At 56.3% G+C, this 14,145-nt stretch overlaps 1 protein-coding gene across 3 annotated transcripts in view; it reads left to right on the forward strand.

The window, feature by feature from the left end:
• The window catches only part of ZHX2 (zinc fingers and homeoboxes 2), a 134,831-nt gene that overhangs the window by 70,524 nt on the left and 50,162 nt on the right, over positions 1 to 14,145 (forward strand). For 2 of the 3 annotated variants that reach the window (XM_045860774.1, XM_045860775.1), the window contains exon 2: positions 1,130 to 1,200. The gene's annotated coding sequence lies outside the window, so the exon portion shown is untranslated. The remainder of the gene's footprint in view (positions 1 to 1,129; positions 1,201 to 14,145) is intronic. The other variant, XM_045860776.1, reaches the window with a different exon arrangement.

The following is a 14,145-nucleotide window of genomic DNA, read 5'->3' on the forward strand; positions in this document are numbered from 1 at the left end:
CCGCCCGTGTCCTCCCCTCGGCCCCCGAGAATGGGCTGTGACAAGCGACTGACCTCCCACCGTCCATGATTAAGAGCATATACACGAGCACTTTGCAGACTTGAATGTGCCCAGGAATCACCTGAGGAGCTTGTAAAAGGCAGGTTTCGGTTCCGCGGGCCTAGGTGGGGCCCAAGTCCCTGCCTTCCCTGCAAGCTCCTAGGTGACGCGAGTTCACCCCTGCACGGCAGGAATACAGATCAGATGGGAAGCGCCTGGCGTGGGGAAGGTTAGTCAACGGGAACCGCCGCCCTTCAGGTGATCCCGCCCCCCTCCCCATCTCCACCAAACGGACAGACGAATCAGGAAGGCTCTGCTCACCCCCGAATTCTCAGGGAAACAAGAAAAAACGAGCTTTCTCTGAAGGAGGGCCGGGCTGCCCGCCCCTCCCCAGCACCTGCTCTGTGAGCACACGTGCGCCGCAGGCGGCCCCCGCCGCCGCCGGGAAACCTGCGAGGCTCAGGCCTCGACTCGCCTCAGAGGAAAAGCATCCTCTGAGCCGGGCACAGGCCTCGTTCCTCCTCCGGCTGCCGCGCTCGGGGGAATTTTCAAAGCACACAGGGTCCGCCTGGCAGGAGTCTCCTGGGACCTAAATATGCACTCAGGACTTGGGTTTTAAGGCCCACGGTGTCTTTTGGACTCGCGGGCTGTGCGCTGGGCTTCCTCCTCCCCCTCATCCACATGCAGCCCCAGAGGGCCCTCCACTGTTAGGGAGAGACAGCGGAGCTGGAGGAGACGCCCAGTGGGGGTCAGGGGACACCTTCCCCTGGACCCCCGGCCCCCCGGCCCGGCCCAGCGGGCCTTGCTGGAGTTCTGCTCTGCCTGCGAAAAGGCCTGCTTCTCCACAAGCTGCTGACTCACTCACCCAGGGCGAGGGTCGTCTTCCTCTCCCAGAATCGCCACAGAGCCCAGAGGTTTTTGAGGTTGGTTTAATGAGCAGCTCCGTCGCCACCATTTCCTTTTCCTTTATGGTCCCAGTCTCCATCCCAGCCCTGCCCCCCTCCCCCCAATGCCACCGTCCTGCCAGGCGGGAGAGTGGACACCCAGTGGCTCTGCCCTGCTTTTCATATTGAGTTTCTCTTCTTTGTAGGTCTTGACGCACTGACTGGCCGCGGAGTCCAAGTGTGAAAAGAGTCCCAGGATGTAAGCGATACGGGGCTGGTGAGTGAGGTGCCCGTGGCGGGCCGGGGGGCCTCGGCGGGCGGTGGGGGGGGCGTGTCACGAAGGGAAAGATGAACAGGAGGGGCGGGGGCCGTTCGGAGACTGCTTCCGTCCCCATGCACCTGGACGCGGCGCCGTGCGGAGGGTCCAGGCGTGCGTCCGCTGCAGTGACCGGGTCCCTGCCAGCCTCTCCCCGGAGGCACGGGGAGCCTGCAGGTGGCTGGGCCGTCCCGCCTGCCCTGAGAACACGGCAGCCCAGAGTCGTCACCGTCCAGAGAGCATATGCTCGGTCTCCAGGGAATGTCTAACCAGGGCGTGGAAGACAGTCTTGGCGTGGCGAGGGCACTGCCTGGCTCGCGCCAGGTTGTAAGCCACGGCCCCGAGGAGACAGGACTGAAGAGAGGTGAGAAAGCTGCCGTCGCGTGTTTCAAGGCTGTCACCGACAGGAGGCCGGTGAACAGCTATTGACTTAACCTGAGGAACCACCCCCCCCAACGACACAAAGGAGGTAGGCAGAGGTCAAATAGGCGTCCAGTGGAAGTAGTGAGTTCCCTGTTGCTGGCAGAATTCAAGCGCAGGTTGGAGAAGCGTCGATGAGGGATGTTGAGGTGGGGAGTGGTTTTGAGTAGAGCAGTGTTTCCACAGAGTCTGTTCCGTGGTGATCCAGAAACCTCGAGGGGCGCAGGGTGAGGGAGAGGGCTTAGGGCGCGTGAACGAGGCACGCTTCTGAGCTCGCGCACACAGGCTCTCGGTGCCACCCGGTGTGGGTGGTGGGTTCTGCGAGTAAACGGCTCCGAGGCTGCTGGCTGGAAGGATGCTCGGGTTCCTTCTAAGACGTGCCATTCACTGGCCAGGTGTCACTGAGCTAACGCCTGACAGCTGCGCCTGTCACAGGTGTGATTCCAAACACCTGTGTCTGTGATGGGGTGGACGGCTCTCCAAGCACGACGGGGGTTTTGACCAGCGCCTCTAGGAAGCTCTCTCAACCAGGACCCCTGAGAGATTTATCAGCTTGTCACACCATCGAGAGATCTGGCCCAGGGTCCAGACCACGCAGACAGGAGAAAAGGCCTGGGGGGCGCTGTGGGGGGTGCTGTGGGAGGGCAGTGAGCGCGGCTTCCCCAGGGAAGGTGGGGCTCTGGTGGGACCAGTCACCAAGACCTGGGGCCTCCAAGCCTGAGAAGAACTGCACCCCAGACCCCCTGTGGGGAGATTGCACAGGAGGGACACCCGTGGCAAACGGGAGGGTCTGGATAATGAGCCGCCACGCAGCTTCCTGAGTGCTCTGTCCCTGGGCCTTCTTCCCCGGGCCGGGTCAGCGGTAAATGTTTGCCAAGGGCCCCTGCAGGCGGCGCAGCCTCGGAGGCCAGAGGCGGTGTTTCTCTTTAAGAGACTGACAGCCTGGGTGAGAATGGAGTTGGACAGTCGTCGACACCGGCTGGACTTTCTGCAGAGTCCAGAGCTCGGGGGGGTGGGCGGGGGCGGCAGGAGGGGAGGGCAGGGCTGTGGAGCTGTGCGTTTGAGTCGTGCCCTGGTGCTTCCTAGTCTTCGAGCAGGTGTTGGGCTTTGAAGACAGAGACTTTGTCCTTGGTTCACAGGACCTGGCACATAGTAGGTGCGCAGTAAGTGACTGTCCAATAGCTGAGAGGGAAAGTGATGAGGAAGCAGCTCAGGGAGGTGACATCTGTGTTAAGAGCAGAGTCCCTGGAGGTTGACTGCCCAGGTTCAAATCCCATCTCTCTTCCACTAGCGGTGGGGCCTTGGGCAAGTTGCCGACCACTCTGTGCATCAGTCTCCTGCCTGTAAAATGGGGATCGTGATAACACCTGATGCATCAGGTGGCTGTGAGGGTTCGGTGAGTTCATACAAGTCAAGCTGCTTGGCCCTGGGCCAGTTTTATGTGGCAGGAAGTGCCACACTCCAGCTGGCTGAGCCCCACCAGCCAGGGCTCATCTGTTTTTTGCCTTCTTTGGGTCTTGCATTCATGTCTTTAATTTATCCTGAGTTAATTTTATTATATGGTGTAAAATAGAGGTCTAGGTTTGTTCTTTTGCTTATGGCCGTCCGTTTTCCCAGCACCACTTGTTGAAGAGACTCCCCTTTCTCCATTGTACATTCTTGGCTCCTTCGCTGTAAAACAGTCGTCCACGGAGGTGTGGTTCACTCTGAGCTCTCCTCTGTCCCCTTGGCCTGTGTGTCTGTTTTTCTGCCAGTACCATGCTCTTTTGATAACCATAGCTTTGTAGTATAGTTTGACGTTAGAAAATGTGAAACCTCCAGTCCCGTTCTTTTTTTTCTCAGAATTGCTTTAGTAAAACAAATTCCCGGACCCAGCTTTTCTTTTTTTATGTGTAGTGTCAACCTGCTCTGAGTGGGACAAAAACCCATACATCACATCACATCGCCTTTTACTTTGCTTTTCTTTTGTCTTCTCTTTCCTCGTAAGACAGATGGCAGGAACCTGCCAATTATGCCAATCTCTGAGCAGCCTGTGAACTAAGAATGGTTTCGTATTTTTAAAGAGTTGTTTAAAAAAAAAAAAAGAATAGAGAACAATGTGTGACAGAGAGTGCGTATGACTTGCCAAGCCTGGAGCATTTACTGTCTGGGCCTTTCCAGAAAAAGTTGGCCGACTGCAGAAAGAACACCAGCCACAGAGTCACCAGACCTGCGTCTGGACCCTGCAGCGGCTGCTCAGGGGGAGCACTTGAGAGCACTGCAGGGACCCCCCTCCCCCCCGAGTGGCGGCTCTCGCGACAGTTGTGGCGGCAGCAGCCGTGACAGAAGGAGTAGAGGTGCTGGGCATCGCTCACTGAGCATTTGCTCTGTTAAGCACAGTGGTAAGAGCTTCAGCTCCTCAGTCCCCTCACACAGCCCCGTGAAGCGTGCGCTGTTCCCAGCCCTCGGACGTGAAGAGAAACCTGAGCGGCTGGGGCAGCGGGTCACTGGCGCGTGACCACACAGTGAGAGGAGCTGGAGCTGGAGCTGGCGCTGGGCCGTGAGCCCCGGCTGTCCCACTCCACACTCGGCTCCTCTGCCTCCCTGCTGTGGCCATTACCTCTGCTTTTAAGCAAAGATCTCTTTGGCTATGTCTTCCCCTGGTTACTTTCCTGACCTCTTTTCTCCCCAGTTCTCTGGCAAAAAAAAAAAAAAAATGTGTTTCCACCATAAAAGGGAAAATAAAAAATGGAAGAGCTGTCAGAAACAGCTCTGAGACGTGACCATCTAAAATTTTGGTTCCGGCATTCACCCATCCGTCTGCCCATTTAGCCAACACAACCGCAGGAACTTGTGAGAGCCCTCCCTCTTGACAGTGACATCGGGACGAATCCCTGCGCCTGGGTCCCCCGAATGTGATGCCACAGGGCAGCTCATTAAGTAGCACCCAACACTTGGTGAATATGCTGCAATTCAGGCAGCACCAGGCTGTTTCAGCATTCCTCCCCCACCCCCCGTTACCATGACGACATTATTTTAACAAACAGCTCCTTAATATTTAATGAAAACTGTGCTCCCGACAGGCGAGCAGAAGAGCAGCCACGCTACCAAGGGTCAGCAAGGACATTCCGCACGAAGGCCGCGGTGCCCCCCGCCCCGTCCCACCCCCAGTCCCCGAGTGCCACCGTCACCGGGCGCGCACGTGCTCTGGGGGGCGGGGCCCACCTGATGCGGGGCCTCCGCTACGTGCTGCAGTTGAGGGCCGTCACTTCTTCAATGCTGAATGCCACAACGACGACGACGGCTCCACGAGGAGCAGGGTGGCGCGATAGCATTATGAAACGCTCCTCTGTACGCCAATCCACTAACTTCCCCGCTGCTCACCCCAGGCGGCTGAAAGCCTCGCTTGCTCCCCGGGTCTGGAATCAAGCTGGATGGTGAGGCGGCGTGTAGAGAGCCCGGAGCACGCGTGTGCCAGCGTGAGGAGGAGCTCACGTCCTCTTCCAGGCGCCCTCTGGTCCCACATTGCTGGATCAGGAACAACAAGCAGGTGCAGGGACCGGGGACCCAGTCCCCCGCCTCAAGGGGATGGATGTCAGGGAGAAAACACCAGCGGGGCACAGAATGTGCTGTGGCAGTCTCCACCACTGTGGTGGTCTCACTGTGTGCTAAGCACTGGGAAGGCACAAATTCATTACGATCCAGATCCCCAGTGGGAGAGACGGATGGCTAACTCTGACAGAGTGGGAAGAGTGCTCCCATGGTGATCTGTTAGCTGCGTGCCCTTGGGGAAGTCACTTAACCTCTCTGTGCCTCCGTTCTCTCATCAATAAATTGGAGACAACAACACTACCTATATGCCAGCCTAACTGTTATCGTGAAGTTCAAAAAAATGAAGTAAACGTATAAACCAGCACTAAAACAGTTATTAAAATACTCCAAAGAGTGAACACATGGTAATTCTTAAATAATTGCTATCCAAGATTCTAGGTTCCCATGGTACCGTGCATACAGTTTTAACAATAGCTGACATCTATTACGGGCTTCCTTTGCTAAGCGGTGGAGTTCCACGGTCTCCTTTTGTCTTCACGGGCAACCCTGTAAGGGTCTCACGGTCATTGCCCGCACCTCTCAGATGAGGAGACTGGGGCCCAGAGGGACTGGGGACCTTGCCCAGGGTCGTGAGGCTAGGGAGGGGGACTGGAATCCAGTCTGTCTGCGGTGGCCTCCTAACAAACACAAGGTGCAAGGGGCACACACACGATGATGCTGTGGGAGGAGGGCGCACGGGTGGGCTCCAGGCAGAGCCGTCCAGGCGAGGCGGCCGAGGGTGCCTTCAGGGGCTCTCAGCCCCCCACGGACATAGGACAGGATTTGAAGCCGGAGCAGCAATGCTAAGTAGGAGGACCTGAGGAGTCTGGGGAAGCTACACTTGGAAGGGGACCACTGTCTGGAGGACTGTTCAAAAGGCAGGTTCTTGGCATTGAGTGGGAGCTTATCTTAAACAAATATGGCCTGTTTATTGAAAAATGTGCCTTGGATTTTTATTTAAGATGCGTGGATTGGAATAAGTGAGACATCATGGGGAGAGCAAAGCTTTCAGAGTTTCTCATTTCCTTGTGCAGGGTTTAATTGGAATGGCATGCAAGTGTCTGTGTCAAGCGTGTGTGTATACGGAGAATGAAAATATTTTGCGCCAGTACCTCCAAAAGCAAAGGAAGAGGCAGAGAAAGGAAGGTTTGACTTGTGTAGCAATTTTAATTATAATCAAAGCCATAGTGTAGTTACATTTCTTAATATATATGGGTATCAGCCATTCATTGCCACAGCAGTGCTTCGTAACAAACCACCACCCACCTCACTGGCTGACAAGAAGTGTGTATCTCGTTCACAGTCTATAGCATTCAGCCTGTCTGGGTCGGGTTTGTGCATGACCCTAAGGTCAGCCGAGGGTCAGGATAGTGGCTTCCTGATCTTGCCTTACCTCTGTGGTCGGCTGGCTGCTGGCTGATCTAAGATGACTTCAGCTGGGATGGCAGAGGTGAGGTGACAGAGCTCCGCATGTCAGTCGGCCCCCAGGAGTCCTGCCGAGGCATGTTCTCATGCACGCCAGAGGAGCGAGGGTCAGTGCATTTCCCAAGACAGGGCTGCAGCCCCTCCGCTAACAGACATCCAATTGGCCAAAGCAAGTCATGTGGCCAGAGCCCCAGGGGGAGGACTCTATAAGGTCACGTGTCAAGGAGCTTGGACAGAAGGAGGATTACAGTATTAGGACTATTACTGCAATCAATAACATGTCTCCTGAAATCCACTGGAAAAACCATCCAGTCGTCTCAGAGGAGGAATCCTCAGACAAACTTAGAAAAGTCACATAATTTCCTCTGGTCCAGGAGCCACGAGGTGGGCTTGGAGTCGGTGTCTGTGTCTTCAGCATCACCCCAGATCCCCGACCCAAGGTCTATGTGTCCGTAGTGACACGCAGAACCTGTCGCTAGGGGAACAGGGACCTGGCGCACTCCTGATAGTGCTGGGTTTGGATGCTGTGCTGGCCCCAAGCCGCTTCCCCACAGAGCAGGGGCAGCACAGCCCCGGGAACTCCAGGGTACCGTGCGCCCCCCTGCCCCTGCAGACCCAAGGCTTGCCCTAAAGGCAGTCTGCCTAGAGACGTAGGTCAAATGTGAGAAAGACTTGTCTTAAGGATTTTTTTTTAATTTCACATCATTTTTTTCACAGTAGCCCAGTACCTTGAGTTTATTTTGTACTTGATATGTCCCATCACAATAAGGACTGGCTTTATTCCCAATTCACAGATGAGGAGACTGAGGCCCAGCGAGCTTCAGAGACCTCCTTCAAGGCAGCCCCATCCCTCACAACCGCCACCCCTCTCCAGCTTAGGCCCAGGGCTGCCGCCTCCCCACGTATTCTAAAGACTGTTGAAATCCTGATTCTGCCTCTTGCAGACATGCAGCCCTGGGTATGTCCCTTCCCCTCTCCTAGCCTCCGGAAAGCTTGAGGAGGTCACTGGCCCCGTGACTGAGAAGGCAGGGGCATCGTCTCAGGTTTAACACTTAAAGACACTGCATGACCTATATGGGAACAGATGTCTCGCATTCAGGTGAGGCGGCCCTGCCGGCTCATTTGCTGGGCACGGGGATGTTGTTGAAAGAGTTCAGGCTTGAGCACTTGGGCCCCTTTGCCCTCGCCCCCCTGCATCGTGTGTCTGTGAAGCCTTCTCGGCACCCTTAGGTCAGAGCCTTTGGCCTCCTGGAGGGCGGTTAGACAGGGACACGTGTGCCTGTGTTAGAGAAGAGAAGGCAAAAGAGATCACGTTTGACACTGACTAGCTAAAACTGTTTCTTTGTCTTCAACCTTCGGTCCTCTGTAAAATGGGGATAATAGTGTTTGCCTCTTAGGGTCGTTGGGGGTTTCAGTAGTTCATCTGTGTCACGTGCTTAGAATTATACCGCAGATCTTCATGCAGCACCTTTTCGCGCGACACCTTGTTACAACGTTGATGAGATGCTGCAGGAACTTCACTCCTGTTTACGTCAATCGGCCTGTGGTCAAGTGGGTTTCATTACACGTCATTAGAAGCTACCGACGACAGACGTTAAGGAGAACTTGCTGAGCCGAGAACAAACCTAGGAAGCACATGATAAGTAGTACTATGGCCAGTACTGCGTTTATTCTGATGAATCCTAAACTGAAACAAAGTCGACTGATAAATGTAGTTTGTGGACAAAATCTTGATCAGGGCCTCGGGGGGTGGAACCACAAAAGCGTGTCGTGTGATGAAGACACAGATGGGTTCGGTGACTTGCCCAAGGTCACACTGCTGGCAAGAGGCCCTTGGAGACTAGAAGCCTGCCTCCCTGACCTCAACATCCGAACCCCTGCTGCTTCTCCAGGGAGCCTGACTCTCCTTGGGGAGGAGCTCTGTCTCTTCCCCCGAGTCACCCATTCCTACCGCGCCCCGATTCTCACGACCAGAGAAGCGCCCGCCTTCATATATCTGAGGAAACCGCCCTGCAGCTCCCCCAGAACTTCCAGCCAGCAAACCGGATAGAGCTGTGAATGCAGGCTGGCATTAACCATGCAAAAAGGATACAGTTTGTATGCGGGAACACTTCATTTAAGCCCCGGGTTTAATTAACGTAAATCAATCTCCCTCCCTGCTCCCATGCCCCCTCCAAAGAGAGGGCTGTGAAAGCCTAGTCCCTAACTGGAAATCCTGATTTTAGCAGTTTGTAATCAGACTCAGATTGCTGGCTTGTGTCTTCCTCTGCCCCTGAGACAGCAGCCTTCCCCGTGTGATTCATCTTTCCTCTCTTTGGCCGCCTTTCAGACAGACAAGCATCGCAGTGCAGCTCACCGTGTTGTGGTTATTGTTCCCTGAAGGAGTGAATGGAAACAGTAACCTTCCCTCGCATCCTTCTTCAAACACACACATGGGCGCCCGCTTGCGCCCACACGCACCCCTGTGTTTGTGTGTAGCCCCGAAGCCGGCTGGGACTTCTGCACCTTTGCAGCCGCTGTGACTCCCGGCCCCGGCCTCCGCCCTCAGGAATCTCCATTCATGTTCTAAAACATTCTTTCTTCTTCTCTCTAAAAAAAAAAAAAAAATAGTGACTCCGCCCCAAGTTGCAAAACAATGGAACACGAAGAACTGGACCTTGGGTCCCCCAGAGTTTCTCCCTTCCCTCCCACATGCACAGGGAGGAGGGGCGGGTGCTCTGCCGCTTTCTGAGGGCCTACTTGCCCGCCCCGCTGCAGACCGGGTCATCCTTGTTCACCCGGACTGAGCTGTCTCCCCGCCACAGTCTCCCTGCTCGCCCTTCAGCCTTTCCTCCTCAGCCCGTTGGCTTTTAAAAGTGCAAACCAAATCACATCACTCCCAGGGACTGGGATCATCCAACAGCTTCTCCCTGCAAGTGAGCGGATGCCCAGACTCCTTTCCCCGGCCGCCCAAATCTTAACAGTGTCCACCTCTCCTGCCTCGTTTCCTGCACACGCCCTCTCCACGGGGCTCCTGCCACGCCGCCAGCCGCCTCCCGCTCGGGCCCAGCCAGCCTGGGTCCACCCTACAGTTTTGCATTCGTTGTCCTATCTCCATCTGGGTTCCCTGGAAAGCACAGGCTGTTTTGTGAGGGGACAGGGTGGGGACAGGGGCAGAGGGGCTGTCCCAGGCGGCAGCAAGGCATAGGGGAAAGGAGTGAGGCGGGGAAGATGGGGCTACGAGCCCGCTGTTCACTGATTGTGCGCTTTGTGCAGAGCCCCAGCCCCAGCCGGGGGCTCCGAGTCATGCGCCCTGTGCAATGTGGTCGGCTCTGCGATAAGGCTGCGTGTCCCCCAGATCTACCGCGACATGCAAAACTGCACGCTGACCATCACGGAGCTTGGAGGGAAATGAGGTTTATGGACACAACACACAAAAACTTTGTCTTGTCACATTAAAAAAATAACCCAAGGAAAGCAGGAGCATAGTTTCATGCGCGGTTTAGAAGGACGCCGGGACTACAACCAATACCGTAGCGCACCCAGAAGAGCCGGCTGCCGCAGGGATTGCAGCTTGCTGGGGCAGTTACTGTGAAAGGGGGTGAAATTGGACGAAGGTTGTTAACGCCAGGTGTGGACAGGTATGGCTCCTAACACAGGTAAACTGAGGTAGCTGGCCCCCATTTCAGGCAAGAGCAGGTGTGCATTTGGGGCATGGCTGTGCCATTCAGTTCAGCTGGATAAATTCTTCTGCGTTCTTCGCCTGTTGTTTCTCACAGGTGACATAGGGCATACGCAAATGCAACGTTCACTTCACTGCATACCCAGCTCGCTCTCCGGTGCATCAGTCATGTTGGGACACACCTACCCTTTCAATGCAGGCGTGACAGCAGATCTGACAGGTCTGATCGGGTGCAAGTCTCAGAAAACCCACGAGGGTAGACCGAGTGTGGGATTTCTTTGTCGGGTCCTTTCCCTCCTGTCGCTCAGGGTCCGAGTCCCCAGGCATTGACTCTGCTCCATGCTCGGGGTGCTAACCTGGCCCCTCTGGGCGGCCACCGGAGAAGCCAGAGACCTCAGGGACTGGACAGGTGGGTGCTGGAGACAGAGCGGCGGCAGCCCCTCCTGGAGGGTGTAATGTTAGCCGATGCCTGGCCCCGGCGGAGGGCACGCGGGGAGTGAGAAAGTAGTACGGTCGGGAGCGGGTGGTGGAAGCGGGCTCCGGCGGGCCCCATGGGCCCGGTAAGCTCCGCAGGTCCAAGGGCACCTACCCTGGGCCCAGCACCTGCTCCTTCCGGACCCTCCCATGTCCCACCTCTGGTTCTTCAAAGGTCCACTTACTTAAAGACCCCTCCTCCGGGGTGGGGGTGGGACCGTCATTGGAGTGGTGACAACATAGCCAAGTGCAGAACAGAAACAGGAGCCGTTGGGGCTGGGAGTGACGTGATCAGATTTAGATTAAATATATATATATATGTATATATATATATGTAAATATATATATATGCCTGACATAGTGCAGAAACTGGGTGGCTGGAGACCAAATACCCAAGCAGGTGTGAGGCGACGGCAGCCTAGGCCAGGGCCAGAACAGTGGTGAGCAGTGGCCGGATTTGGGGTGGACTTTGAGGGGAGAGCCAGCGGGGGTGGCTGATGGGTAAACAGGGGTGAGCAGAAGGGGCATTGCTGCCTGTCCCTGGTGAGGCCTTTCTGACTCGTGAGGACTCACTGGGCCGCAGCCCAGGCACAGGCCTGTGCCCCCTGGCAGAGTGGGATTTGGCAAGTCCTTGGAAGCTTCAGGTCACTGAGATGTTGAATCTGTCGTCTCCAGAGGAACCACGCAGAGGTCAGAGTGCACAGGGGCAGCATGCGGCCGTGCTGGCTGCAAACACACCCGAAAAGAGTGCAGTTCAGGGGGACCCTGGGACGCCTCGTAACGCAAGAACCCTCCTAGGAGGTGCAGCTCTGTGTTGCAATTTGGGGTGACTTTCAAAGTTCCCATCATAACAGCATTGACGTTAATAAGACATTTAAAACAAGTGGTTCTCAACAGCGGGAGAGGTGAGTGGCAGGTTGCGTTCCTGGAGAACTTTTGGCCGTGTCTGGAGACATTTTTGGTTTATCACAGTGTGAGGCCGGGTAGCTATTGGCATGTCGTGGGGGAAGGAGTTTAGCAGGTGGCTAAACCTTCGACATTGCACATGACAACCGCCCTCAGCAAAGAGTTAGCCTGGCCCAGAATGTCAACTGTGGCAAGGTTGAGAATCCCTGATTTAAAACCTCATAAGCATCCAGCTTCAGGGGGAAATGGCTAGCCCTTCGTGGGCCTGTTGCAAAACCCCACCTTCCGGAGCAGCGGCCGCCTGGCTGGGCGGGCCCCTCTTCGGGCTGCACCCGACCAGGAGCTCCACGCTTTGCCTGTTGGGAGGTGTCGGCAAAGAGCTGTGCACGCACATGCTTACATCAGCATTTCTGAAAGGCTGCCGGTTCAGGGGGGATTTTTTTTTTCATTAAAAATGCACAAAAATGCCATTAAAAGTTAAGCAGTGTGTGCCAGAAATTGGAAACAGCCCAGATGCCCTTCGAGAGGTGAATGTATAAAGGAACCGTGCTGCACCTGTGCAATGGAGCGTTTATTCAGCCATGAAGGAAAGAGCTGTCGAGCCAGGCAGAGACTTGGGGGGACCTTAAATGCGCATTGATAAGAGAAGGAGCCCAATCTGAGACGTTCGCATGCGGTTTGGCTCCAGCCCTGTCGTATTCTGCTGAAGGCACACGACAGAGACAGGCAAAGATGGGCGGTCCCCAGGGGCTGGGAAGAGAGACAGAGGCAGAGGATGAAGAGGGGAAGTAGGTACAGGGGGGTGTAGGGCAGTGACACTGTTCTGTGTGATGCTGTAATGACAGGTCCACGTCATCGTACGTGTGTCAGAAGCCAGTGCGTGTACGGCACAAGGAATGCACCGTCATGTGAACTGACTCTGGGGGACGCCTGGTCTGGCCGTACCCGTACTAGCTCGTCAGTTGTCACAAGGGAGGGTTCATGGGGGGGACCGCCCCATTGTGAATTTTTCCCATGAACCGAAAACTGCTCTAAAAATTAGTCTGACTTTTCTTAAAGTTAAGTAATGTGATATAACGTAATTAACAAAATTGTTGTGATCATCCTCAGAGCGGCACTTACTGAGCCCTTCCAAAGAGGCCGACTCGGGGTAAAAAGTTGTCGCCGTCGTTGTTGTTGGCGAGGACGTAACAGGACGGGACAGACAGGGCAGCTCTCACTGAAAGAGCGTCTGCTCAGGTCCAAGCAGGTAATGCATCGGGCCGTATAGGCTCAGTCCCCACCGCTACCCTAGGAGGGAGGCCCCAGTTTTCGTCTTCAGTCTATAAGCGAGGACACGGGGTACTCAGAGAGGGGCACTCACGGGCCCAGGGCCATGGGGCACCAGAGGCGTTTGAACCAGATCCGACCGACTGCGGGGCCCAGGTGCCCGACGCCGCGCTCTGCCGTCATGCACGTCTGCGTGAGAGTGGACGTGTGTGACACAGACGAGAGAGACCGGGTGACTGGTGAGAGTGGGTAGAGGGAAACCAAAGGGGAAAAGCAGCGGAAAGTGCAAATGCACAAACACACACACACACACACACACACACACACACACACACACACACGAAGGAGAAAGAGAGACGGAGGGGAAAGTGAGGTGCCGGAGGGAGACGGAGGGAGACGGCAAGGAGCCCCATGCCCTGAGCTGGCGGCTGGGGCCAGCCGAGGTGGTCCCAGCATCCCCCACCGCCAGCACCCCCACGCTGCGTCTGCGTCTGCGTCTCTTCCCGTGGGCGTGGGCGTGGCCGCCCTCCGCCGGCTTGCCCACCAGGGCCCGTCACGGGACGGTGTGTGGTGGCAGCCCAGGCTGGCCGGTGTTTCCCTTGGGCTCCGGCCAGCCTGGGAGATGCATTTGAAACCAGCCTCCCACCCCGGGTGGTCCCGGACAGCTCCTCTCCCCCACGCTTGTACGGAAGGTTCTGAGCCGGCAGCAAGAGCCCGCGCCCCCGTCTCCAGGGGTGGGTGTTCCTTTCCGAAGAGACTCTGAGGACCGGGTGACAGCCATCCCGTGCTTGGATGTGGCCCCAAACCCCCGCGGCCTCCAGTCCTGCAGTCCAGGGCTGCTACACGCGGAGCCCAGGAGCGCAGCAGCGGCCACTGGCCTCTGGGAAGGTGCTAGAACAGACCACCCTGTGGCACCCGGTTTCCCGAGGGCATCGACCGGGTCACCCTGAACCAAACCACGAAATGAAGATGCAGCTGCCCTGCCCGGCACACGCACACCCCTTAGGAGGGGACGCCGTGCATGGAAGGGGAGGTGGTACTTCTCTCTCTCTCTTCAGCCACTTTCCTATCCTGCACGGTCACCTTTTTATCCATCTTAGAATCTGGAGCCCCATCCATCACCCACTATCAGAGAAACCCATCTGAGGACCCGGGACTGGCTGTAGAGCCAGGCAGGGGGC

Source organism: Phyllostomus hastatus, unplaced genomic scaffold (genome assembly GCF_019186645.2).
Source record: "Phyllostomus hastatus isolate PE091 unplaced genomic scaffold, TTU_PhHast_1.1 phas_scaffold_21, whole genome shotgun sequence".
Taxonomy (NCBI): Eukaryota; Metazoa; Chordata; class Mammalia; order Chiroptera; family Phyllostomidae; genus Phyllostomus; species Phyllostomus hastatus.